Raw genomic sequence first — 24,511 nt, forward strand, 5'->3', positions numbered from 1 at the left:
AGCATAAACTCCTTTATAGATAAAGAAAAATATTTTTCTTTATACCAAGACAGCTAATTCAATTTTCAAAATCCTAGAGTGGATGCAAGAACATTGAATTGAAAAAAAAATTAGTTAACTGTTTAATATTAATGCCTGCTAAAACAAAGTAAGTGCTGGAGATGTTACAACACCCCTCTTTGAATATTGAGCATGAACGTTCTCCCTAAAATTGAATCAATGAAATTTTTTTCTATAGCTCCATGAATTATATCTGTTCTACTCTGTGATGGGATTATGGCATAAGCTCTTAAGAAAGGAGCTATATTATTTGTCACTTTTAAAATTTTAATAAGTGTAATTTAATCAGACTGTGCAATGGAGTAAAAAAGATTCTCCCTTGTTTTCTTTGCACATGATTACGGTTGAATGAAAGAGAGTATAAATGATTTATAAGGGTTTATAACTTCAGTAACTGGATTTCTACATTACTAAAGAATGACAAAAGATGAAAATAACCACATTTGTTGGACCATAGAATCTTTTGTTCAGATACTTTATTCCTTTATTACAATTCTAAAGGAATTTGCGTTTTGAGATTTTCTTGATTGAACGGTTAAATTTTTCTAATGGTAAAAATGATTTGTAATACATAAAATTATACATAAAATTATATTAATGATAAATCAATGCATATCATCATCCAGCAAAAACCACTGTTAAATTTGAAGTAATTTCAGAAAGTTCTTACGAGCATCCAAATACATTGTGATAAAATCGTATAAACTATTTTCTTCTGATTCATAATATTTCTATTCAGGATTATGTCTCTCCTTCCATTCCTATCATTGCTATTTTATAGCAATATTTTATAGCAATTCTTTCCCCTTTCTTTTCTAATTATCCCTGTTTCAGCTGAGTTTATTTTATTGGTATTTCAAAAAACAAGCAAACAAACACAGTATTTGGTTCTGTTAGCCAGGTCTTTTTTTACAGTTTATTAATTTTTATTCTTGAAAACATTATTTCCTTTTTCATACTTTTAAAAATAGTTACTTTACCTTTTAAGCTAATTAACTTCTAACATGTATTTTCAATCTTTCTTGTTCATTTAAAAACTGCATGACTGCTATAAATATACTTCAATATAAGACTTTAATTTTATTGAATGACTTTTTGATATTTAGTACTTCCATTGCTCAAAAAAACTTTTTGTGATTATTTTTTCTTTAACTCAAGACTTTTAGAAGAAAATTTAGATTTTTTAGGATTTTTAAAGTTTTATTTAAAATTAAGTTACTTGTTTTAATAAGAGGCTAGGTTCTGAATCATACTAACTTTTTTCAAATTTGTTGCATGTCAATTAAAAATTAAAATATATATTAGTTTTAAATTAATTTTTTAATGTATATTCTCTCTTCACTAGGCTCAACAGTATATGCTATTTAAGTCTGGAAGGTTTTATTACAAGATTGAATATTATTTTTTCTGAAAGATTTTTTCTTATGAAAATGTTTAAAACATTCACAATAATTATAAGTTTGTCAATTTATTTTGTAAGATTTTACTTTACCATATTTACTTCTCTTTTATTGTTGTTTAAAATAAAAGGCATCAGGGTGCCTGGGTGGCTCAGTTGGTTAATTGTCCTACCTCTTGATTTGGGCTCAGGTCCATGATCTCAGGGTCATGAGATAGGGCCCCATCTCTTGGGGTCTGTGCTGGGCATGGAACCTACTAATGATTCTCTCCCTCTCTTTCTATGCCTACCCTCTAATAAAAACAAATGAAATAAGATAAATAAAATAAAAAGCATAAATTGGATAAAGGAGAACTCATTGATAAAAAGCTCAACAACAACAAAAAAAGAAATAAAAAGCTCAACAAGGAATAGTAATAGTCACAACATATAAAAAATACAATATTTTCTGATGGCAATAACATCCTCATAGTTTTTTAGATATATTTTCATGCTATTTATTTTATTTTTTGTTTGTTTGATTATTTTTTGTTTTGTATTTGTTTTCTTTTATCCTCCAAGTTTTTATTTGAATTTCAGTAAGTTACCATAGAGTGTAATATTAATTTCAGGTATATAAGATAGTGATTCAACACTACATATGACACCTTGGTGTTCATCGAAAGTGCCCTCCTTAATCTCCATCACCTATTTCACCCATTCCCCCACCTACATCTCCTCTGGTAACCATCAGTTTGCCTCCATATTAAATTTTCATACTATTTAATTTAAACATATTTCTCTTTCCTTTATTTTTATTGTAGAGTGTAGTGCACTATATTATAGTAGGTATAGGTGTTAATGAGCAGAATACATATATTGGGAATTTTTTATATGGTTTGAAAATATGTCTTAAATTTATTATTCTTATAATTTATTATTGTCTTTAATTATTATTATTATTTTTATCTGGTTTGAAAATATGTCTTTAAATTTATTATTATTTTTTAAATAGGTATATTTAATCTCATTTCTTCTGTCATATTTTTTCTGCTTAATATTTTTGTCTTATTTTTTCTTCTCCCATTTTTTGTATGTCTGTTATTTACCCACTGCTCCTTTAATATTTCTAGTTGTATACATCAGACAAATGCCTGATGATATTTTCCAATATTTTTTTATATTGCCTCTTATTTACCTCCTACCTTTTGAAATCTCTAGATTGCTTTTTTAATATAAATGTCTAATGATATATTTTTTTGACTGAGTTTTTTTTCTCCTACAAAATAATCTACCCAAATTTAACATTTTCCACTTCTATTATTAGATAGGCATCTGTTACTGTGGTCCAGAATTTTCTTTCACTTTTCATAATCATAAGAGCTGCAATACAAAATTATTTGTAAGAGTTAATTTAACTGACTAACTTATATGAGTTCTTGAACAACTTTTTTTTTTTTTTATCTTGGACTTTCTCCTTTGTTTTACATAGTTTTTTGTTTCATTGTACCTGATTCGTTTTTATTTCCTTTTTAAGTGATTATGCTCCTTCATATATCTCATTGAGCTTCCTCAATTTAGTTGTTTTAATGCTTTGTCAGATCGATTCAGAGAATGAAATTTTCCTGGAGTGAATTCCTATTTCAGCTGTTGTTTTCAGCTGTTGTTGTTGGCTAATTTAACATATGATTTCTTACTCAGTTATGGAATTTTGGTTGGGTTGTTAAATATACAAATGAACTAAAGCTTGAAATCATACAAACACAAGTAAACATTTAAGTTGATTTATATCTGGATGCCTGGTGGCTCAGTGGTTGAGCATCTGCCTTCAGCTCAGGTCATGATCTGGGGGTCCTGGGATTGAGCTCCGCATAAATCTCTCTGCTCAGGGGGGAGTATGCTTCTCTTTCCCTCTCTGCACCCTACCCCCAGCTCATGCTTACTCTCTCATGCTCTATGTCAAATAAATAAATAAAATCTTTTTTAAAAAAAGGAGGGAAACATTAAAGCAGGTTGAAGTGCCAAAGACAATTAAGTCTGCAGAAGTCCATAAAGAGTAGAGCTGGTCTGTGTTAGGAAAACACAACTATGCAGGAACCTGTGGTGCATAGCAAACACAGCAGCACACAATTGTTACCTGTCCAAATACCAATTGAAGATATTCACTATTACCTCCACATACTCACAGATGAATGAAATTCATTTCATTGGTATATTGGTATATTCAATATACTGAGTGAAGTCAATCGCTATAACCTCCACATACAAATGAATGAAAAATAGAATTTATATTAATTTGTCTGCAACTGACAACTTCAAGAGAAAACACTCCTTCCCTCAAATTCAGCATCTGCAATGCCATAAAATTTGATACTTTGTTCAAATAAAGACCCAAAGCAGAAAGATATTCCTGGTAGGCGGGCAGCTTTCCTACATATAGCGATGGAAGCACGGATTCTCTCAACATGTGGTTCTACCCTCCTTTGGAAAGTCAGTCTGGCAGATGCAAGATGGGACAGCAGAAAAGACACAGCTGTGTCTTACACTCTGTGGTCTGAGAGCCCTGCAGATCATATAAAAACTTCCCCAATGCAAAAGATGGTTCTGAAATCTCATCCCTGACTGGACATCTGGACAGCCTCCTAGAAACAACCCCCCACCGTGAAAAGGGGACATCATTTTGCATTTGACAGCTTGCTGACTCTGCCACAGGACCCTTAAAACCAAAACACTTTGTCCACAGACAGGCCTTTTTAACGACATCTTTCTAAACAGAAAAATGGTAACTTACCCTATTTTATGCTACTGACACTGCTGAATATGAAAAAGTTGTCCTTATCACTTCTATTTCCCAGGCTCTGTTGTCTCAGGAAGCTCTCCTTATAAAAAACCATTTTTAAAGACAAGTCTCAGATGCATTTATCATAAAACACGGATAAGAAAAATGGGCTAAATGGTAGGGACATTTTTACTTTGAGGAAAACTTTATGAATTTAAACCAATCTTTAATTCTTCTATCAGGAGGGGAATTGGTAGGTGTGCAGACCTGAGAGAAACATTTTAAGGGATTCGGTTGGTGTCCAGGCAGGCATATTCCCACCTGACCACCGCCATTGATTTAGTTCCCTTCAGGAATCAATGTTTTGGTAGAAATAGGGTTAATGACAAGACCATGTATAAACTTCAGAGATATTAGAGATTTTTAGAACATGTTTGCTCTTTTTTGTGCTTTATTTAAGTTCATTTCTGGAAAATGCAATTGATGTAAGACAGGTCTTACAAAAAGTCTTGAGGTTTATAGTCTCAGCTGTTTTCTTTTTCTTTTAATTAAATAGATAACACAGATACACAAAAAGTGCATCGCCTAAGTACATTTTTGCCATCTATCCCCAGAGCACAAGAATATGTACAAACTCATAATACACTACAAAATGTTTTTTAGGGATTATTTAATAATTGCTAACTCCCTATGATTATCTTCCAAGCCTCAACATTTTCCTTCTAAGAGATCTATTGCCTGTTATGAACAGTTATTCTCTTCCCTTAGCTGTTCAATAGCAATTTAAGGGCAATTTAAAATTTAAGAAGTAATTATGAAGAAAAATTAAAAGAGTGGTCTTCACATTACTCACTATATAAGTTCATTTTCAAAGTAAAAAAAATATTTTTCATAGTAACAGTTTCTCTGACAGAATTTCCCAATATAAAATGCACATAAAATATTAATGCTAAAAGCTAAAGAAATGGTAATGGGAACTTTTGAGAATTTAAAGCAAATTATCATGATTAATTTAGCTTCACCTCTAAGCAATACTAGAATATACCAAATGTGGACACCATTATCACTCATATTTTGTCTTTGTTAAAAGTTAATATTTTGAGTGCTAATGTCCTAAGTATCCAATGTTTCTATTGCATTATTTTTTAAGTGGCACATTTTGGAGGTGACTGTCTAAATGGAATAGCTTTATGCATGTAATTTACTTTTATGTCCTGATTTTTCTGCTAATACACGGTAGATGAGAGCTGAGTTGCTATCTGGATATACATTTTACATATATACATATTTTAAAATAATATTATAAAGCAGACCTCTCTCATATCCCAAATAATGGATGTATCAAAAAGATGTGAAATATATCCATACTATTATGTTCCAGAACATTCCTGTGTATTGCTGCAGGCGCCCTAGTTCTTTGCTCCTAGCCTATATAAAATGAAACATGGCAAGTATAGGAAACTAGGAATTCTAACTCATTTCCCTGAATTAGTTATGTGTCATTAAACCAACTCCTTCAATTCTGTTTCTCCTTTCTTTCATATAGCTTATGCCAAATTCACAAGTTTGTCAACATGATGAAAATTTGATATGAGTTAATATATACTACCATACATTTATTACAAATTGGGGTCTTCACTAACAGTGATTTGTAATTGTCCAACGCTATCATCGCCATGCATGAACAAGAATTAAGTACCCCTCCTCCAACCATGCAGCAATTATGGGGGAGGTTTGTTAGTGCACAGGTGTAATTATATTAATGTGATAATTTCATCCACTGCTATGTACAATTCTGTGCAGACTGAAGCATAAGTTACACATTTCTTTCAAGACTATAGAGAATGAGTGTAAAGAACACTAACTCCAAAGCAAATTATTTATTTATATTTATATTTATATTTATAGTCTTGCACAATTAAGAGATCGCAAAAATGCTTGCAAAATACATAAAAAATATTAAGAGCTTACTCTCTGCCAGTGACTTTCATATATGATCACATTTAATCTTCACAATGGCCTTATTAATTAAGTTATCGTTAGCTTTCATTTGATTTGAAAAAATATTTCTTGTGCATAAATTTTGATTAATTAATAATCATTGAATCATTCATATACACAGCCTTTTTTAGTTTTTACTTCATATTTAGTTATTCATTAATAGTGTTATAAGCACCACAGATCACCACTGCAAATCAGATATAATACCTTGAAAATAATCTCCACATGTGGACGCACATGCCCCAGCCCTACCTACCCCCTTTCAGAAGACAGCATCCTCTTGAATTTTATGTCAATCATCCATTTGCTTTTTAAAAATATCATTACTGTTTCAGGGGTACCTGGGGGGCTCAGTCAGTTAAGTGTTAGACCCTGGATTTCAGCTCAGGTCTTGATCTCAGAGCCGTGATTTCAAGCCCCTGGTTAGGCTCCATGCCAAGCATTTAATGTTTAACTGACTGAGCCACTCAGGCACCCCTGTGTGTGACTCTTGAACCTAGATCTTGATCTCAGGGTCATGAGTTCAAGCCCTGAGGTGGGCACCACCTTGGGTGTGAAGCCTATTTAAAAATAGTAATAATTATATATGTATATATTTTTATTGTTTCAATATGCATTGATTTATTGCATATATAAATATATATATTTTGTGTCAATATGCATCTCTAAAATAAAAAATCCCCCAATATATTATATATTTTGTTTTTATAGTTAATAAAATGTATCATCCTATCACTTGTTAAAATTAATTTTGTCCACTTTACTACTAGGATGCTAAGAATCATCCATATTGTTGCATTTTAATATGTAATTAATGATTTTGTATAATAGCCCAATGTATAAACATAAATAGCTTTTTCATCAATTCTGTTTTGGTGGGCATTCTAGGTTTCTAGGTTATTACTATTATGAGTGGTGTTGCTATTTTTTCCCATTTACTGAGTTGTATACACTGAAATTATCACACAGCGTGGTAGAGAATTCCCAGTAATATGAATTTTGAATGTCCAAATTTAAGAAATGATTTTCTGAGGGGATTGTTCTTCTATGTGCTTCCACAATCAATAGAGAAGAAACCAAGTCTCTGCACTTGTACACTTGATATTCAGACTTGATTGTCCAACAAATGGATAAAAATGGTATCTCAGCATGGTTCAGATGGGTGTTTCCCTAATAATAATCTTCAGCATCTCTTCACATGTTAGAAGCCAGATATATTTCCTTTTTGTGAGACATTTATTCGTACATTTTCTTATTTTTCCCCGGAATTCTGAGCTTCTAAAAAATTCACTTGTAGAAATTATTTTTTTATTTATTTGTTTTTTCTATGTCACATATTTTTATTTATAATTTGCTTTTTTACTTTCTTTAAGGGATCTTTCAATAAGCAGATTTTCACAATTTTACATAGTCCTATGCATCATTTTATTTTTTATGTATGTATTGTCAACACTTTTTGCATCTTGTTTAAAAATATCTCCCTACTCTAAGGTCTTAAAAGACTATTTATCTAAGACTAAAATATATTTATCTTTATTGTCTGCTAATTTTTTTTTCAGTTTTAAAATGTCTAGATTTTACTTTTGTACATGGTGTGAAGTAGGAATTTAGTTTTATCATTTATCTACAAATAACTATTTCTCCCATCTCAAATCACTGAATAGATACTCTTTTTCTAAATGAATGACCTATCACTTTTGCTATATATCAGAATTCCATAAGTTGGAACAGTATTTTGACTGTTGCTTCTATTCCATCATTCACATTGTTCTTAGTCCACATGGCTAACATCTTCCTCTTTTACCAGCTTTGTTATGCTGATTCTAACTCTTGGTCCTAATATTTTTCTTTCTGATGAAGTTCACAGTCCAGCATACTGACTACCTTTTGAAGTAATTTTCTCCTTGAGTAACTTTTTTGGTTTTGGTTTTGTTTGGGGAATTTGTTTTTGTTTTTGTTTTTGTTTTGTTTTGCTTTGCCATAGACTCACCCCTGTATTTAGTACTGTTTCAAGTAACGTTTATTGGGGATGAGCTAGCTCAGAAGGTCACCCAGGGAACAAAAGCATGCTGTTTGCTGCTCTTTACCCTACATAGGTCCTCGGTAAAAACCTTCAATCTTTGGCTTCTGGAACAAGTAACAGTAGGAGGATATGCTCACTTGATTAACATGTATCAGCTCTGACGTTTTAGAGAGTAAAATTTGAGAAAGTGACTCTTGGATTTTTTTTCTCATCTACTCTCAGGCCTGGAGTTTCTGCTTCTGCCCTGCTCTTACTCTTGAGACATTTTATTGAAGGTCTGTGTCTTGTTCCAAGGCAATGGTAATTAAAAGAACAGCATCTGAGAAACTTGCTGAAAGTGATGACTGGATTTTCAATAAGTAGCCAATTGAATGTCACAGTCATTAATACATCAATGATTATGTATTTTCAGATTTTCTCAAGTCTAGTTGGTTCTGCTGAAACTTGAAATCTGACTTTCCTCTCATTCACAAACTTGCAAAACGGCAAGTGGCATTGGTGGTGATGATTTATTTTTCTCTTTTTGCAGTTTGTTTCTAAGGTTTTGTTGTTATTGTTGTTCTTAATAATTTGAGGCCAATAAACCAGTAACATGAAGGTTAAATAATCAATCATACTTAGTAAGGATAGAGAGGCTGTACTTTTGAAATTCATAGAGAGGGATAGTAAGAAAGTTCAAAAATCATAAAAATTCTCTCTGCAGTTCTCAGCTTCAGGGGCTGAGATGGTATTAATATTTGAGAAATGTAATTTTCATCTTGGCTAGTTTCTTTTTCTTTCCAAGTATAAAATGATAAAATAAAACAAAATAAAGAGAGTAGAAAAGAAATACCTCTGTTTCTCAGGAAATAATAGTCTTAGGCCTTTACCAAGACTCAAATATGATTTTTATTTTGTAGACCAGAATCTGGAAAAATAGTATAATGCTGCAGATGGTGAGTGAAGAGTCAGGCAAAACAGAATTTTATAAGTAAACTTGGCCAATACTGTCCATGACATGACTGAATCCTTGCCCAGGGATGGTCTCTTCTGTCTGTGTACTCTTTGTTCTTTTTAGGGTGAAGGTGGAAAATGCACATGGAAAACATGCAACTTTGAAGGCAGTTGCAAAAATGAACACTTTTTTTTTATTTTCAAAAATTTATCGGGAATTCTATCACATGTATTCTTTCAAATAAATTTTCAGAGCTTTCTTTTCTCCATTACATCATATATTTTGTAAAATAATTCCATACAGATTTAAAAACTCATCCTAGATTAAATTTATATTAAAAGCCTTAAGAACACACAGGAAAATATGTACAAAGTTGAAGCTGACATAGGCCATCTTAACATAGAAAACTTTGATGCCAAAACAAAAAGAGTGACAGATATGACTGTATCAAAATAAAAAGGTTGTGGGGCACCTGGGTGGCTCAGTCCGCTAAACCTGCAATTCTTGATGTCAGGTCAGGTCATGATCCCAGGGGCGTGAGATCGAGCCCACTACAGGCTTCAAACTAAGTGTGGATTCTCTTTCCTTCTCCCTCAGCTTCCCAGGAATGCCTGGGTGGGCAGTCAATTAAGCATCTGCCTTTGGCTTAGGTCATGATCTCAGGGTCCTGGGATCAAGTCACATCATGCTCCCTGCTCAGCAGGGAGTCAGCTTCTCCCTCTGACCTTCCCTCTACTTGTGCTCTCTCTCTTTCTCTCTCTCAAATAAATAAATAAAATCTTGTTTAAAAAAGATAAAGAATCAAATGTTTGCAATATTCATGAAAACACCACTGAAAGCTGACGAAACTACTCCATAATAGCACTGCTGTGGCACCATTTTGGGAAGCCAAGTGACCTGCAGGGCCTTCAACTTTTATACATTTTAACTTGTAAATTTTGCAGACACTAGCCCCTCCCTTCAGTAACAGCCAGCAGAATCACAGTGAATGTAAGTTCTTGATCTGAATCTCCAAACTACCCTTGAGATAAGCACTCCCCTTCATGCTTGTTAGAGAAGACACCCTGTGAAACTTACTCAAATCCTGCTTTCTAGTGGGATTTGACCCACCTGGCCCAGGAACCCCAAAGGACTACACCCACAGACCCTAACAGAGCTATATGCCCAGGTCCTAGGCTCTCTCTGTCTATACTTTTCCTTGGCCTTCCAGTCTGGCCTCTTGAGTCAGGCTGAGTACTTCAGGCAAGACTTAAAAGTAATGAACACCTCTCTTTCACTTTCCTAGGGCCTTTATTTAACATAAATGAATTTAACAAAAGACACCACATGCAGAATGTTTTAATATGAGTAGTACCAAAATCATGAATATAACAACAAAAAAGACAAGTGGATTATTAGGAAAATACTTATTAGATGCAAGTAGTAAAAAAGGATAGGAACAGATTCATAGAACAGGAAACAGATGATGAGTCCTCCTGAAGAAGACACAAAATTCCGTAGGTACTACAGTGAAAAAGAAAATGACAAGGAAATATCAGGGAAATGCTATCACTCTTCCAATGGTGTAGAGACATGGTGCTATACAAGATCACTAGTGTTTCAAATTTCTGTCAATCCTTAGAAAAGTTATAGAGCCTTATCAATTAAAAATATCCGCTGATAATACCTTGCAGAGGGAAATCCTAGCAACACAAATATAACACCAAAGAAGAATACTCATACAAGGTTGTAATATAACATCCTTAAATAAAATAAAACTAAGTGTCGATCTATGCAAAAACTTTCAGTGTATTATGGTGTAACTTCACAAAAGAATATTATGTAGTCATTAAAATCCATATTAGACAAAATATGTGGATCTGGGAATATATGCATTATAAATAGTTGGCTGATGTAAACAAGATACAGACTCATATATAAAGTACAAGGGTACTTATTTTAAAGTGGAATAAATATTTATGTAGACATAGAAAATACTGTGAGGGAGACAGCCAAACCTTTAAAATGAAACCTCAAATAGATGAAATTGGAATGAGGATTAGTAGGGATTACTGTATTTTAGGCCTCTGAATTATTTGAATTTTGTAAGGGATCATAATATAGTTGTTATTAAAAACAAAACCATATATTTTATATGTATAAAATATAAGATACATCTTTCTCTGTTAGTATCAAAAAACCTAGTTTTATTTTGAATGGAAAACATATTTTTAATTTATTCTTCCACAAAAAAAAAAAAGTTACTCCCCATTTATATCCTTTCTCTCTCTCTCTGTACCCAAAAGAAGAAAAGCACTTGGATGATGACTAATCATTGAATAAATGCATAGGTGACTTTTGAGTTTAAGTGAACTTTTCTAATTTACAGAATAAATTTCACTCAGAGTTATGGGAAGTAGAAAAAAACTTTTTTTAGGTGGAAAGATTTTATTTGTTTTAAAGATTTTATTTATTTATTTATTCATGAGACACAGAGAGACAGGCAGAGACCTAGGCAGAGGGAGAAACAGGCTCCCTGCAGGGACCCCAATTCAGGACTCAATCCCAGGACCCTGGGATCATGACCTGGCCCAAAGGCAGGCACTCAACCACTGAGCCACCCAGGTGCCCATAGGTGGAAGTATTTTAACCAGTATTTCCTGTCTTATCAGAAACGCTGCTCTTTGTTGCACAAGAGCCTAAGCATCCTGTTATTTCAAGACTTAGACTGACAAGTTGTGATGGTGCATTTGAGAGGAGCACCTAATAAAAAAAAATCATTTTCATAGGAAGAATAGAGAAGCCTCATGGAAGAGAACACATCCGAGAGAAGCCAGGCCAGATAAAGACTGATTCTTTCCCATCAAGATATCTGTTCCTTGGATTTATCCCAAGTCCTGATGCCTTGTGGCCCCACTTGGTGCTTTTGAGATCTTATATCCAAGCACATTTGATATCCCCCAGGGAGGCCAGAGCCAAGGGACACATGGCTTATTTCAAGAAGAATGTCCTACAGACACGTGAGACTTGGAGAAACTGAGGACAAAAGCCATTTTCTTCTCTCTTCCATTCCCCAGCCCAGCTCCCCAGCCCTTTTGCTTCATTCATCTGGAAATCTGTCATTGCTGCCTTACTTCAATTTATTTTCCATGACGGTAATGGTTAAATAACATGAGATCTATCACAGACACATGAGCAAATACAGGGCTCATTTCAGTACAATGAGAGGATCACTTATGATCTCACATAAGTTTTGGGCACATTCATTACATATTGATCCAACCCAGAGCACTTTAAAAGACTGATCTTTATCTCAAGTTTCATAATTAATAAAAGGAAAAGTGGTTTTTCAACAAAAGAAAATCTGAAAACAGTCTCCCTAAACAACATATAAGAATTAAGAGCTAACTGTAAAACTCCACAAGAAATCATCCCCATGGTACATACATTAAGTTGAAGGAAGATAAACAGAAACCAACAAACATCTTAGAAATTCCATATACTTAATCATCACAAATAAGCTATAGAGAAGTACTACAGGAAAAATACATTCCTCATGTGGATCTATTGTTCTTCAACAGATTTTCAGGATTGAACTATTGCTGTAAACTGAGTAGTGGAGACATGACTCCATTGAAATACAGGAGGGAGACCAGCAGACAGTTTCCATTTGTCTTTTAAGCTATAATTTCTTATATAAAATTCTACCTCTATTCACATCCAATAGGACTTTTATTTCATCCTTATTTCAGCAAAATTAGATACTGTAATTTAGAAAATATTTTCTCTATCTTATCAACCAGAATACCCTTAGCAACAGAAATCAATGGGACAAACATTAGTCACCTCAAGTGTGGTATTAATCTGTCATCATGTTCCAGAAAAAAAATTTAGGAGTAGAGGAGTTAATCAGTAAACGTGTGAATCTGAATCTCTTTTATAAGCATTAAAATCTTCTCTGTTCTTAGCACTAGAGTAGCTTCTGGGATGTGAAAGGACAGGAGTGGATTTCATGTGAGCCTATAAAGACCTCAGAACTTATTTAAGAAAACAATGTAACATGAAGAAGAACAACACATATGAGCTGATAAAATGTATAAATTACGTGACATGTTTGGATGTTAAAGGGAAACAGAAAATAATTGCTAACAATCATGAGTTTGGTGTTAGGAAGGCTTGAAGAAATGAACTAAGTGCCTGAAGAATTACAGCTTTCTTCAATCTAGAGCTTCCATGCATACTGGTATCAAGTAGGGTTAGAACCACACCAGGAAGGCACGTAGATGCCACATCTTTATTCAGACACTTGGCTCTGTATCGTCCTGTCAAATCTCCAAACCAGTCAAACATCCATTTTTCTTTTTTATAGAGTGGAAATAACATCAAATTTAAATAATTTTTCTGAGGTTCAAATTAGGTGATGGATGTGGAATTTCCATATAAAAAGATCATTGTTCTTACAAATCTGTGTTGCTATTATTATTAGACTTTAATGCTACTAATAAAAATATTAAAAATAATATTATTCTAAGATCTCTTGCTTTAATTTATTTTTTACCTAATCTTTTATCGTCAACCTTCACTATTTTCTTTTTAAATGTTATTTTATTTTTGGTAATTTTGGAATATGTTCCTTCTAATAAATTATGTGTCTAGGGTATGTGCATCTTTGTGTATATGTACTAGGGTTTTCCAGAGAAAGAGAACCAATAGGATAATTCTTACCTACATGTATATCTATATTGATGTCTCCTAGGTAAGTGCAGATCTGTATACATATGTGTGGATGCACATATGTGTTATAATGCATACTTATATACCGAAAGAGAGGGAGATTATGAAGAATTGGCTTCTGCTACTATTGGACTATAGAGGTAAAAAGTGCCATGGCTCTGCAGTCTGTAGGCTGGAGACTCTGGAAAATCAGTGGTGTGATTCGGTTTTGAGTTCAAAACCTGAGAACCAGGGGAGCCGATGGTGTAAATCCCAGTCAAGGGCAAGAGTGGATGAGAGATTTCCCAGTTCAATCAGCAGGAAAAAAGGGACAAATTCCTATTTCTCCGCCTTTGCACTATTTAGGCCTTCCATTGGGAAAGGCAATTTACTTTACTGAGTCTGTGGATTCAAATGTTAATTCCATCCAGAAACATAGGCACCTAGAAATATTAGATACTTGGTGTTGTGCTCTGCTGAAGTTGACACAGAAAATTATCTACTACTGTGCACTAAATACAACTTTTCTTCCCTGAAAGTAGTAATTAAAATATTAGTTCAATAATTGGCTATCTACTAAAGATAGTCATTAATAGATGTTAGAACTACTAAATTGGAATGATGAGCCTGGACCTAAATTTTGCACTGGGTCCAGCCTCCTGACCGGATCAGAGAATTACTTAAGGAAAAGTCCTAGTAAGGGTGGTGAAATACGGCTTTCTTGTGCAGGCATGAAACCACTGTCTTGTGAGTGGTTTCGTTTTCTTTTTCTAATGCACATCCCTGCACCTATTGTCATTTTAACTTTCTATTAAAAATCTAAGACTGCTTCTCTTGTTCACCCGGGATCATCTTATCTAAAATGTTTGGACATGAGACCACAAAGGCTTGAAATGAAGTTGATTTAATTCCCTGTTCTTTCTAAATGTGGGGTTCATAGGTATGTGATATTTAACTAACTTAAGCTAATCAGTGAAAATATTTTTTCATCTCCAAAACCTTAGTTAACTGTAAAAAAAAAAAAAATAGTGAAAATTTAAGTGAAATATGATCTACAGACTGCAATCTGAATATAACATCCAGTGGGCAGCCCGGGTGGCTCAGTGGTTTAGCGTCGCCATCGGCCCAGGGCCTGATCCGGGAGACCCGGGATCGAGTCGCACGTCAGGCTCCCTGCATGGATCCTGCTTCTCCCTCTACCTGTGTTTCTGCCTCTCTCTCTCTCTCTCTCTCTCTGTGTCTCATAAATAAATAAAATCTTTAAAAAAAAATCCAATAAGCTCATTTTACTCAGAAAGTATGCTCCTCTCATGTCAATTGTTTTCCATCTTAAAATGAGAGGAATCAAATACCTTGCAAATAAACTTATCATTAGAGAAAGTAATTACTGATTATTTCTCATATTGAGTAAATTTGTCCAGCTTAAAAAAAAAAGACAATCTGTTTTACATCACAAAGTTTTATTGCTTAAGAGATGAATGCTTTTGGTGAGTTGGTGAGATGAGGAGCAGTATAAAGGGATAATGAGGAAATGGTCACTCCATGGGGAATTGTGACCTTTAGTTCAAGAAAAATTGTATTTTCTTGGCCAACAAATTTCCCACTTATCGCCTGCATACTGCATAGTCATCTAACTTATACAGGGAAGCTTTTGAAGCTCTGTGCTAAATGTATTTGCTATCTACCCAAGACAGTTACCCACAGCCTAGCCTAGTGGGTGATGAAAATATACATAATGTTAAGTGGCTTTTAATATTGGTCATCAATTAATCCCTGAAATTCATTTTTGAATTTTCTTTTTCTATTCAAGGAGAGATAACAAAAACATACTTTGCTGTTTAAATTGTTCCTTTTATTTATTGGTTTGTTTATTTTGTTGTTATATACGTGTGTGTGTGTGTGTGTGTGTGTGTGTGTGTGTGTGTCTGAACATTTGAGTGAAAGAATGTGTTCAAAGTAGAAGATTACATTTTAATAATACAACAAGATATATATATTGGTCCTCAAAAATAACACTCATCACATAATATAGCTTGGACCTGAATCTAGTAAATAAAACAGCAAACATAATTGGCATAATTGATCTTTAAATCCTGTGACAACAAAAGAATTGAGTCAAAAAAGAAATCCTTCCTAATCCTGTACTTGATCACAGTGTTATATGGATATCCCTGAACATAAAGTACCAACAAGAAACCAAAGGAGCTAATTAGAATTCTGTTAAAATTCAGGCAGAAGAGACTCCTGGGTGACTCAGTGATTGAGCATCTGCCTTTAGCCCATTGCATGATCCTGGAGTCCTGGGATCGAGTCCCACATTGGGCTCCCTGCATGGAGCCTGCTTTTTTCTCTGCATGTGTCTCTGCCTCTCTCTGTGTGTCTCTGATGAATAAATAATTAAAATATTTTTAAAAAATTCAGGCTGAAATATATACACCTTATGATATTGCAAATATCTCATGAGGATAGAGATCTGGTCTTCATCTGGTCTGGTTTTCATCACCATTGAACCCCTGAATTGAGTGCAGTGGAGGCCCCCCAAAAGAAAAAAACTTTAATAAATATTTTTTGAAAAGTGAATCAGTGATTACACTTGCCTTTAAACCCTCCAAAGCAGGTCCTATGGGGAAAGGAGAATTTTTAAAAGTTCAAAGGCATCTGACATATATATTCATCAACAGTGCAAGCCGTAGATAAGCACATTGTGCTTAATTAATAAGTGCTACTATGGGATCCCTGGGTGGCGCAGCGGTTTAGCACCTGCCTTTGGCCTGGGGCGCGATCCTGGAGACCCGGGATCGAATCCCACGTCGGGCTCCCGGTGCATGGAGCCTGCTTCTCCCTCTGCCTATGTCTCTGCCTCTCTCTCTCTCTCTCTCTGTGTGACTATCATAAATAAATAAAAAACAAAAAAACTTTAAAAAAAAATAATAATAAGTGCTACTAGTGTATGAAGATACTATGACATCATGGTCTAACTACGTTTGGTCGATATTGCTCAGTCACTAGTGGTTTTGGTTCTCACTTATCTTTTCACATTTATGCCAGTAAGAAATGTCTTCCTGATGCCTGGGAGACTCTACTTCCAACAAATCAGCTCCTCTTTACTAAAACATCCCTCTTTGCAGTGTCTTATCAATTGAGGACACCCTTCTGAGTTTTGCAAAGGGACAATAGATTAAGATTTTAAGTGATTCTATGCCACTATATTTATGGTGCTACAGTATAAATATTAATCACAACTACAATGAATAATATTACATATAAAATTATACTTTAAAAGCTAATGTATAAATAATCCAAAATGAACACAATATGATTAAATATTAGTATTCTATCTATCTCTGAATCAAAGTTCTTCTCACAGAGAGATGCAAAACCTCTCTCATTACCAAACCTCACAGAACCATGCTCATTTCACAGGGAAAACACATTAACTGCCAAGAAGACTATAGACAGTGCAGACTTATTAGCATGTTCCCAGAAAGAAAACCATCTCTTCATATCTTCCCTTCTGAGGCCTCCTGTGAATATGTAACAGTACAATATCCCTGTCTCTGTTGTTTAACCCAGGTCCCCCAAAACAGAGGGGCACACTAATAAAAGAGGCACTTTATTTCTTTTTATAGATTTACTATTTACTTGAGAAAGACAGAGAGAGCGTTTGCACAAGTTGGGGGGCAGGGCAGAGGGAGACAATCTCAAGCAGACTCCCTGCTGAGTATGAACCTTGTGGTGGAGCTCCATCTCATGACGCAAGATCATGACCTGAGCTGAAACCAAGAGTCAAGCTTAAGCGATTGAGCCACTCACGTGTCCCAAAGACACCTTGACACGTTGTAGTCACCTTCTTACTCTTCAACCTTATATCTTCAGACTTTGATGCATAGGGGGTGATGGTGATCTTGTACATTCGGGTTAGGACTGGAACATGGAGGTGTTGGCTCCAGGTTCCTTCTGATCCAAAGCATGAGATGCTCTAGAAGAAAGATTCAGGTACTCAGGGAAAAGTGATTAGTTCTAAAGCATACTGCAAAGAAAAATCGAAGTCCGTGCAGTTACAAAAACAAACAAGCAACCAAACTTCCAACCAACCCTCCAGTTTATTTACCTAAAACACGATTTTATTTTCACATGTACAAATAATGTCACAAGTAATAGTGGAAGGTGAGAGAGAAAGCAGATGTCAGTTGATACCACTTGGAAGGTGATATATGCTGGAATGGAATGAGCGTTAATGAACTCCCTGTGGGCAACTGAAAAATGCAATCCCTATAAACAGGGAAAACAATTTTTTATTCTTTCTCTATCCTTTTTATTCCTACTAAGTTTCGGAGCACAGAAAAGAACGTGAACAACTGCAAACATTTATAGATACTGGTGATTCTCCAAATATCTTATAAAATTGATAGTTGATAGGTTTCTATTGGATTTCTCTGCTTTGTCCTAACATGTAATGAAGGATAACCCATTTTCCTGTTGAAACTCTGACCCTGTTATGAGAGGGCATTTGCACTCTTGGCTTCAATCATCCCATCCTAGTGAAATTTTCTTGTAAGGCCATTATCTTTACACTAATTTCTCTTACAGTTCTACCTCTGTGTTTTCAAACACAAGGATAAACCTGCAAGTGTGCACGCATAAAACACTTATAAATGTAATCAACTTATTCAACAAAAATAAGAATAGCCTTCAAGGTCGTTGTTATTAGCATCTTTGTTTTATTTATTTATTTATTTATTTATTTATTTATTTATTTATATTTTTAAATTTCTTTTTTAATTGGATTTCAATTTGCCAACATATAGCATATCACCCAGTGCTCATCCCATCAAGTGCTCCCCTCAGTGCTCATCACCCAGTAACCCCAACCCCCCACCCAATTCCCCTTCCACTACCCTTTGTTCATTTCCCAAAGTTAGGAGTCTCCCATGTTCTGTCTCCCTCACTGATATTTTCACTCATTTTCTCTCCTTTCCCCTTTATTCCCTTTCACTATTTTTTATATTCCCCAGCATCTTTGTTTTAAAGGTGAAAGAACCAGGGCTCAGAGTGAGCAACTTGCCTTTGGCACACAGATGATGGTGACACATCAGGAATTTAAATACATCACCTTTGGAAGTCTCTTCTCTTCCGACAAATTATATGGCTTTTATATCCCAAGCCCAGTTTCTTATAAATGCTTATGAGAATTACATACATCACTGTGAAAAGGCTTTTAAACATTTAAAAGCATAAACTCATACAAGTCTAAAAATTAGATAAAGCCAGAAATTTAAGTTCATTGGTTCTCCGTGGGTTTTTAAAATGAATTATAATACCTATTAAAAATATTGTTGCATTTTTAATCTGTTATTAATATTATTCCTAAAAAGTCTCTGCTTCTCTTTCTCATAAATATCCTATTAATAATATGATCACTAACTGTGTCTTTAGGTTCCAAAGGGAAAACAGAAGCAAGCTTTGGTATTATAAGTGCTTAAAAGATGGTTGTTCCCCCATGTTGTAAATATTGCTTTTTGAATTCTACATCTTCTTGGCTTTCTCTTGCACTGTTCTCCATGAAAGCTCCAGGAATTTCTAAATAGAAGCATCACTATCCATCTACTTAATATTTTTGAAATGGTAAAATTATAGCTGAAAACAGATTAGTGATTGCCAGGGCTTAGAACTGGTGGGGCAAGAATGCACTTGATACATCTACAAAGGAGAGTTCTTTGTGGTGATAAAACAGCTCTGCTATCATGATTGCATACCAGTTACACAAATGTACACATGCGATGAAATGGCCTCGAACTACATACACTTATTGTACCAATATCAACTCTCTGTTTCTGATGCTATACAGTAATTAGATATAATGTCAGCATTGGACAAATCTGGGTAAAGGACTTTATTCAGTACTGTTTTTGCAACTTTCTGTGAATTCATAATCATTTTAAAATAAAATATTTGAAAAAATCATCATCAAAATGACATCAACATTTTTGGCCTATGTACTCCAAACTTTTTAAAAAATGCACAAAGTAGGAACATTCCATCGATTGATTCAGTATTTTTTTTTTAGATTTATTTATTCATGAGAATACACAGAGAGAGAGAGAGGCAGAGACACAGGCAGAGGGAGAAGCAGGCTCCATGCAGGGAGCCTGGGTCTCCAGGATCACGCCCTGGGCAGAAGGCAGCACTAAACCACTGAGCCATGTGGACTGCCCGGATTCGGTATTTTAAAAAAATTCTAGGGACACATACAGACTTCTGCACAAACATATTGCTAGAAAATGATTCATTATAGTTTCAGAAATATTAGGAATAGCTTGCCTACAACAATAGAAGTATGTTCAATGACATACTATTCACTTTTTAATATGTACTATAATAGGAATGTCTGCCCAGTGTCATACAAAAATGCACATAAGTTACCTTTCAGAGTTGGAATTATTATGTTTTTAACATTTTCATTTTGACACTTTTCTGATTCTCCATTTTCATCATATAACTAAAATGAGATAAAAGTTTATTAGGTATACGGCATATGTTAGCTCATCCAAGAGAATGAAAAACAGCCCTGAACTTCTCCTTGCTCACACTTTCTTTTTTTTTTTATTTCAAGATTTTATTTATTTATTTAATAGAAAAAAAGAAAGAACACAAGAAGGGAGTGAGTGTGGCAGGCAGTGGAATAAGGAGAAGCAGGTTCCCAGCTGAGCAGGGACCCTGATGTGTGGCTTGATCCCAGGACATGGGATCATGACCTAAGCTGAAAGTAAATGCTCAACGGACTGAGCCAACCAGGCGTCCTTGCTCACCCTTTCTAAAGGGATGTTTACTGGTGTTTCTCAATATGTGTCATGGCCTAGGAATGAAGCATTCATTTTCAGTCCTCATTATTGTTCTTTTGATACAGATAGAATGCAGCCATCAGAGAAAGCAAGCACTACATCCAACCAAAAAAAAAAAAAAAAAGACAGCTGATATCCTCAAACAGAACATAGGTGCAGCACACTCAGCCTAGAGAACACAAGCATTGGTCTTCCACTTCATAGGTCAAGGTGGAGACTCTACTTTTGAGTGAGAGGATAAGCTACACCCAGACCTAGTAACATAGGCCTCAAAGAACCCATTGATAACCTACCATACCCCAGGTGACCTGACCAAGAGTTTAATGTGATTTTCTCCAAGATGATTTGTTTCCTGAATCAGGATGTTCCTTAGAAAAAAAGGACTATAGAGATTTATCATGACCCACAATGTTCCACTGATGGTCCTTCATATATAAGTAGATATTAAAAGTTTTTTTACAGTGTTCATAAGATTTTTGGGGTTTAATCATTTGGTCAAATTCACAGAAGCCTAGCAGGTATAATTCTTAATAGATAAATAGACTAAGCGGACACTCTTGATGATTTGGTTTAGGATTCTTTGGTTTGGACACTTTGGTGTCCAAAGTCAAATGAAACAGACAAGCAGTGTTTTTCTATTCATATTGATGGGGTATACAGAACTGAGACAGACTTTTTCTGTACCCTCACCATGTAAAGAGGCCCTAACGGGAAAGAGTAGGACTTGGGGAAAATGAAAGCATCTTCTTTTTCCTCCCTCTATTGCATGGCAAACTCTTTTTCTGAGATAGCAGAAAATGTATTCATAAACAATAGGCTACATTGTTTGTAGTATTTCCTATCAGTGAGAATTAGGAAAAGCCTTATCAGTGAAATTGTGTCAAATCCATATTTCAAAGATTCTAATATAAGAAAGACAGTGGAGTTCTTCAATTTAACCAGGGACAATAGGATGAGAACATGATTGTTTACATGGAGCAACGAGTGCATTCAGAAGAGCACAGTTCACTGGTGTGAGGTGGTATCTCATTGTGGTTCTGATTTGTATTTCCCTGATGGCAGATGATGTGGAACATTTTCTCATGTGCTTACTGGCTATGTGTATGTCTTCTCTGGTGAAATTTGTTCACCAGAGAAGACATACACATAGCCAGCAAGCACATGAGAAACAAACAAGGGACAGTGGAAGGGGAGGTGGGTGGGGGGACGGAGTGACTGGGTGACGGGCACTGAGGGGGGCACTTGACAGGATGAGCACTGGGTGTTATGCTATATGTTGGCAAATTGAACTCCAATAAAAAATATACAAAAAAAAGCACAGTTCATCATGATCAAGATTAGTTTATACTTTAATCAGATGTAACTTCCCTAAAAATCATTCTACTTTAAAACTTAAGAAAGAAAAGGAATTGCAATCTTTACACTAAAATAGCTAGTTTCCTAATGTCAAAATGAAGATATCTGAAGAAAAACACATGTGAGGAGGATTTTAAACCTTAAATTTTGCATGAAATCAACTTACTATATAAAGAAAAAGAAAGTATATAAGACCCATACAAAGCACTGATTCACAATAGTAGCACTTTTTATTTCCAAAGCCACAATACATATTTTTTAATGAACAGAAAGCAAGACATTAAAAAAAATGCATGCAAAACTCTACAGTGTATATTGAATCAATCAGTGTAACAGACTGGGGCTAAAGCCAGGAAATGAGGAAAATCTACTAACAAATATATCAATAAGAGGGATTTTTTTTAGTTATATTGTGATTGATAGTTTTGCTAATTTAAATGTGTATGAGATTTACAATTGTATTTATATTATAATATTGGTTTACAGAATTAAGTATTCTATGGTAATATTCAATGATAGTATTAATGTATGACCGTTTTAAGACATTAACGAGGGATCCCTGGGTGGTGCAGCGGTTTGGCGCCTGCCTTTGGCCCAGGGCGCGATCCTGGAGACCCGGGATCGAATCCCACATCGGGCTCCCGGTGCATGGAGCCTGCTTCTCCCTCTGCCTGTGTCTCTGCCTCTCTCTCTCTCTCTCTGTGACTATCATGAATAAATAAAAAAAAAAAAATTATTAAGACATTAACGATACATAGAGGTCAAATATACTGGAAATTTTGAACTCTTACAATTGATTTCCTTCTCAGTATATAAGCATCAAAATACAGAAATGCACACATCCTATCAAATTACATTACTATTTACAAATGTCTTAAAATTTTGGGAAGTAAATGCAGTTTTAAAAAGATACCCTAGAGTAATTACATTTTTTTTTCATTCTTGACTAATTTAAAATCAGTGTGATCTTTTCAAAGGTGGTGACATTTCCAATATTCAGAGAAGACTGAAGAAGTAAAATTTATCTAATGCAAAAACTAAGCACATCTGGTCAAAAATCCCTAAATTTTCTTCCTTTCTTTTTCTTTCTTTCTTTCTTTCTTTCTTTCTTTCTTTCTTTCTTTCTTTCTTTCTTTCTTTCTTTCTTTCTTTCTTTTTCTTTCTTTCTTTCTTTCTTTCTTCTTTCTTTCTTTCTTTTTCTTTTTCTTTCTTTCTTTCTCTTCTTTCTTTCTTTCTTTCTTTCTTTCTTTCTTTCCTTCCTTCCTTCCTTTCTTCTTCTTCTTCTTCTTCTTCTTCTTCTTCTTCTTCTTCTTCTTCTTCTTCTTCTTCTTCTTTCCTCTTATTTTTTGGAAGCAACCTGCCACATTTAGCTATTCTGTTATTGAGGTAGCTAACTGTTGCTCTGATGTGGGAGTAAATAGAACAATATTTGTCATGGATGCTCATGAACTATGGGTTCAGTTTTGTGCTCACTGACATCCATACTATTTAATGAGGTGTAGTATTATAAACCATAAAAGTCAGCAGAAGGAATAGCCACTGGAATGGGTGAAAACAAATCCCCCCTAGCCCAGTGGGAAATCTGGGGAGGAGAGCTTCCCACACTGTGCCTTGGACAAAACCTTCAGAGCAGAAAACTTCAGTAATAGAGGGTAATATGTAGATATCCAGAAGCCACCGTCAATCACTTTTAAACTGTGTCATATAGTATACTGTATGTTTCTCCAACAATACCTGTTATTACCAGGACCCTTTTGGGCAAGTAATGATCTCTTTTTTTCCTGCCATATTGTACTGATATGTCAACAGCCTACCACACACACAAATACACAGTCTTACACAAGCACTCACATGCATGCACTTGTTCTTAACTTTTGCCAGTGAGAATCTTGTAGGTTTTACAAAGTAAGAAAAAAAAGTCATAAAATTTAATATAATTCCATACAGTCTTATCCAATATTTTAACCTCTGTTGAACTTTTATTCTCTGACTACCTCTACCTTTTGTTTGTACCACTACATTCTGCACACCATCCAGGAGGGAAAAGAACTAGGAATGGTTGTGCCAGAAGTTGTGTCTCTCATATATATGGTATGTTAATATCCTCCAAATCCTGTGACATATTATTAGTTTCATTTTGTGAGGATAAAGAGATTAAATCCAGATATGATATGCACAATGACTAAAGCCTTACATATGATATGAGTGGTGCTCAAATTAAATGTCCCGGTGTTAATATAGTGATTTAGAATCATTTAGATAAATCAGAAAGCTTAAATAACAGTATAACATAATAGAATATAATAAAGTAATAAGTATACCAAATATAATATAATGTGATGTGTCAGCTTTTGCTCCTATGTAAATAATTATCTTGAAAGCTGGTTTTAGAAAATAGTACTTATGTACATAATATATACAATGCACTCTGCCTCATATTTGAAAC

This window comes from Canis lupus, chromosome 1 (genome assembly GCF_048164855.1).
Source record: "Canis lupus baileyi chromosome 1, mCanLup2.hap1, whole genome shotgun sequence".
Classification (NCBI taxonomy): Eukaryota; Metazoa; Chordata; class Mammalia; order Carnivora; family Canidae; genus Canis; species Canis lupus.